This window comes from Capricornis sumatraensis, chromosome 4 (genome assembly GCF_032405125.1).
Source record: "Capricornis sumatraensis isolate serow.1 chromosome 4, serow.2, whole genome shotgun sequence".
Classification (NCBI taxonomy): domain Eukaryota; kingdom Metazoa; phylum Chordata; class Mammalia; order Artiodactyla; family Bovidae; genus Capricornis; species Capricornis sumatraensis.
Genome location: NC_091072.1, coordinates 26,323,792 through 26,329,454, shown reverse-complemented (window position 1 = coordinate 26,329,454; position 5,663 = coordinate 26,323,792).

Sequence of the window (5,663 nt, the reverse complement as noted above, 5' to 3'; positions counted from 1 at the left end):
TAAAACAATCTCATGGAAAAGGAGGGTGAGAATCAGTTACCCCTCAAGTGTGGGCTGTAACTTCTTTCCAAAGAGTACACTATGGAAAGAGAGAGAAGAAGACTAAGAACACCTGACAAATACCACCTTAGCCAGATGATTAAGGTCAACATCAACAGTGATGCAACACTGATAGTATGTACTCTTGATACAATATGGAAACTACAGCACTTTACCTCTAACATTGCTGCTGCTGCTGCTAAGTCACTTCAATCGTGTCCAGCTCTTTGTGACTGCATAGACGGCAGCCCACAAGGCTCCCCCGTCCCTGCAATTCTCCAGGCAAGAACACTGGAGTGGGTTGCCATTTCCTTCTCCAATGCATGAAAGTGAAAAGTGAAAGTGAAGTCGCTCAGTTGTGTCCGACTCTTCACGACCCCATGGACTGCAGCCCACCAGGCTCCTCCATCCATGGGATTTTCCAGGCAAGAGTACTGGAGTGGGGTGCCATTGCCTTCTCCCCCAAATCCTTAATCTCAGCTTAATCATGAGAGAAATTCCAGAAGAGGGGCATCCTACAGTATACCTGATCAGTCTTCCTCAAACTTTCTAAGTCACGCATAGCAAAGAAAGCCTAAGAAACAGCTAAGAGGTGACTAAAGAGATTTGGCAACTTAGTGTCAAGTGTGATGTAATGTGTACGATTAAGAGTAATATGGTGTCCTACATGAGATCCTGGAACAAAAAAAATGACATTCAGTGGAAACTAAGGAAACATAAATAAAATATGGACTTAGTTAATGATAATGTATCACTACTGGTTCATTAACTATAATAGAGGCACCACAATAATGTAATAGAAATAATATATTAATGATAGGGGACATGGTGAGGAGCATATGTATATAAACTCTTTGTACTCCAATTTCACAATATTCTTGTAAATATAAACTATGAAGTTGTTATAAAAATAATCAGTGCAAAACATCATTAGAGAGACCAATAATGTATTAAACTGTAACTGAACTTCTTCACAAGCATTTGGTTTTACTAACCAAAGATGAGACCAGAAGTCTAATTTTAAATTTTCTCAGTAGTCTACCCTGGGGCAGTGGGAGCCATCATTCATCATCAGCCATTTATAAAAGTTAATAGATGTCAGTGTTTAAGTACATTCCAGAACACATATCAGAATGAGATTCACAGACAGTAAAGATGGAATGAGCTGTAAAATCTTTCCTTTCGTATAAAAAAGGAGCTTGATTTTTATTTCCTGCGCATGCATGCTAAGTCACTTCAGTTGTGTCCAGCTCTTTGCAACGCTATGGACTGTAGCCCACCAGGCTCCTCTGTCCATGGGGATTCTCCAGGCAAGAATACTGGAGTGGGTTGCCGTGCCCTCCTCCAGGGGATCTTTCCGACCCAGGGATTGAACCCACATCTCTTATGTTTCCTTTGTTGGCAGGCAGGCTCTTTACACTGGCGCCACCTGTGAAGACCCTTTTTTTTTTCCTGCTTCCCTAAAAGGGCACAGGATGAAGGATCTCCACTCAGACCATTGAGTAAGAGTCACAAGGAACTTCTGGTGCAAATAGAGATCACCCAGCAGCTTTCTTCCCAGAACACTGGAGCCCTGGTGAAGTGTGTGAACATCTGAACATCCCCTTTCCCATCCAGTACCAGGTAATCTGGATATTCCAAAATACATGTTCAGAAACTTATTTAGAACAGTACATCAAAAGAATGTTTAAAATGTAAATTTTAAAACTTAGAGTGAGGCTGGCTAGGGCCACTTACTAGAAAGTAGAGTAGGTTGACCTACCATTCTTCCCTCTCTCTCTATTCCAATTTACTCATATCATCATCAGACTTACTGGGAAAAAAAAACAGAAAAGAAACTAGTTGTTCATTTAGAATAGAAACCAATTTGGTTTTGCACCCAGGATCTATAAGTTGATACATTTCCTCCCCTAAGTTCCACCTCAGAACACACTCTGCTGACCCACCAGAATTTCCCCCTCATCAAAGAACAAGTTTCTTGCTGCTAGAAAATCAGTAGAGATGCTATTTTCAGCCTAATTTTGAATGCTCCGATGTACTTAAACAAACTACTTCCATAAAAGAACGAAAGGTCATAAAGGCACTGATTATACAGCAAGTCTTGGAAACGCCTAGAATAGTGAACAAAAAAGCTCATTCTCTTACTCCTTTCACCCACAAACAGCCACATTAATACAAATGACATATCATAAAAATATACAAAGAGTCCGATTTGAAAAGTAAAAAGACAACATACAGAATGGTAAAAGCATTTTAAGCCACATGTCTGATAAGGGGTTACTATCCAAAATATGTAAAGAACTCATACAACTAATATCAAAAATAAAATAAAATAACCCAACTGTAAAATGGGCAATGGACCTGAATAGACATTTCTCCGAAAAAGATATATTAAAGTGTGACAGGCAGATGAAAAGATCCTCATCACCGCTAGGCATTAGAGAAATGCAAATATAAACCACAATGAGATATCACCTCACGTCCATTAAAATGGCCAACATTAAAGAGACAAATGATAACAAATGCCGGCATGGATGTGGAGAGAAGGGAATCTTTGTGCACTGCTGGTGGAACTGTACAGCCACTCTGGAAAATAACACGAAAGAAAGAAGAAAGTGAAGTCGTGTCCAACTCTTCGCGACCACATGGCCTCCTCCATCCATGGGATTTTCCAGGCAAGAGTACTGGAGTGGGTTGCCATTTCCTTCTCCGCGGAATCTTCCTGACCCAGGGATTGAACCCAGGTCTCCCACACTGCAGGCAGACTCTTTACCATCTGAGCCACAAGGGATCCCTCTGGAAAACAACATGAGGTATCCTTAAAAAATTAACAGTAGAACTACCATATGATCTAGAAGTTCCGCTTCTGGGAATATATTTAAAGAAATTTAAAAAAACTAACTCAAAAAAAATATTTGTACCCCCATATCCATAGCAGCGGGGCTTCCCTAGTAGCTGAACTGGTAAAGAATCCACCTCCAATGCAGGAGGCCCCAGTTCGATTTCTGGGTCAGGAAGATTCCCTGGAGAAGGGATAGGCTACCCACTCCAGTATTCATGGACTTCCCTGGTGGCTCAGAAGGTCAAGAATCTGCCTGCAATGCAGGAGACCTGGGTTCAGTTCCTGGGTTGGGAAGATTCCCTGGAGGAGGGTGTGGCAACCCATTCCAGTATTCTTTCCTGGAGAATCCCCATGGGCAGAGGAGCTTAGCCAACTACAGTCCATGGGTTCGCAGAGTTGGACACAACTGAAAGACTAAGCACAGCACCTTTATAGCAGCATTATTTACAATAGCCGAGACTTGGAAACACCTTAAGGGCTAGTTGATGAATGTATATGGAAGTTATGAGATATATATAATTCATTCACAGAAAATGAGGAAATACTCCATTTACAACAATAACCTTGAAGGCCTTATGCTAAATGAAATAATGTATATGTGTGTGTCACTCAATCGTATCTGTCTCTTTGTGACCCCATGGACTATAGCCTGCCAGGCTGTATCCATAGAATTCTCCAAGCAAGAACACTGGAGTGGATTGCCATTCCCTTCTCCAGGGGATATTCCAGACCTAGGGATTGAACCCACATTTCCTGCATTGCTGGCGGATTCTTTACCGCTGAGCCACCAGGGATAATACAGAAAGACAAGTAACATACAAGATCACTTAATGCCAATGGGAAAGTTCCTTCTTGTCCAGTATCTGTTTACATCAGTCTAAGTTATGATCCCTTTTAGAAGATTATAGCTTATTTTGAAAACCAAAAGTGGAGTCAAGTCAGATGGACCTAGATGGGGCAGCTTTTTGAGCATCTTTCCTGAACCAGGAAGTTGGCTTGAAAGGCCTTTGATAGTTTCAGATCGGGACACATGTCCTTCAGATGGTTTAGTCTCAGTGAACCTTTGTGTGAACTGTGACACTGTATATATGTGACTCATACAACTTTAACATGTTTCTGATGTATTTTAATCATATTTGTTACTAAACAATGCAAATGCAGCTTTTATACTAAAAATACTGTGTATTTGTATTGCAATATGTTATAAATTTGTTATTTATATTCTTATAATGATCTTAATTTTTTAGCCTAGTGATAGTTATTTTTCTCTTCATCTGTGTATTTTCTGCTTACTTAAATAGCATCACCAGCAACTGGAGTAGGAAATCAAGATGTGAGCCTCAAGCAATACATTGCCTGAATTACAAATCACTTTATCATAGAATGGTATGTGATCCTTGATGCTATTTGTTTTCATTTTATTGTAAATTTCCACTTGCATCAAAACCTAATGATGGTGATAACTAAGTAAAAACAAACAAACAAAAAATAATGTGGGACCTAAAAAAAAAAAGAAGCTCATAGATACAAAGATCAGATTTGTGATTAGTAGAGGCAGAGTGGAAGAATTAAAGAAAATGTGTCAGAAAGTAAAAACTCTCAATTATAAGATGAACAAGTCCTAGGAATCTAAAGTACTACATGGTGACTATAGCAGCTATAAGATTAAAGCTGTAAGATTTATAGGAAAGTCTTTAAGAGAATAAGTTCTAAGTTCTACTATAAAGAGGGATTTTTTTTATTGTATCTGTAGGAGAATATGGATGTTAACCTACTAGAGTAATCATTTCACACTATATGTAAATCAAACCATCATGTTTTATGCCTTAAATTTATATAGTGATGAATGTTAACTATTTCTCAATACAACTAAGGAGAAAAGCAACCACTAAAACTCAGTCTTTGGTGTTAATGGCTGATCTCTGTGTGGTCCAAATTCAGTTTTATTTCTCTGACATGTCACTATACTCCCCTCACTTCACAACACTATTAGAAAGACTTCCGTGCGTGTACTCATTAAGCTCCTTGGGGCTGACATCACAGAGGAAAGGCGATCGTGAGAAGAGGAACCTGGGACACGAGGAGCATGCTGAGGCAGCCCGAATGTTCTGCGGTTGGATCCTGACATCAGGTTACTGAAACTGAAGATGGAAAACCCTTACTGAGTCATTTGATTCCCTCCCTTGAGGGCAGTAGATTTGCTGGACAGTATATTATTTAGCACTTTGTCCAGTTCTATTCTAAATAGTCCTTCCTCGGAGGCCATTCACTCAAACCTGGCGAAGATTTATTACAAATGAAAGGCCTTCTACTGGTTGGTCATTTCTTTCACAAAACACACATTCTCCCACTGAGATATTAAAAAATAAAACCTACCAAACAACATGAAAACAGTGTGATATTGTAGAAAGAGTGTGGCGCTCAAAGCAAATTGGCCCAAAGTGGCCCCAGCTGCTCCCTCAGCCTTGCCTGGACAGCACCTTGCCGAGACCACTCTCCTGTCCACTTTCTCCCTGGAAGGAGCGGCTACATCCAAGTTCAGCTTCCCAAGAGCCAATGGTCTCATCCCCTCCCCCCATAGCAATGTCCCACAGGTCCAAGATCTCCAGGTGCCGTTAATATCCTCCAGCAACTCTTGTAAACAGATGACACCAGCCTCCAGACTGCTGGGCACTCGAGTCTGATTAATCCTCGTCTACAGGTTTGCTCTCAGTCTCTATTAGAAAGGCAAAAATAGATCACAAACAGGCTTTCCTGGTGGCGCAGATGGTAAAGAATCTGC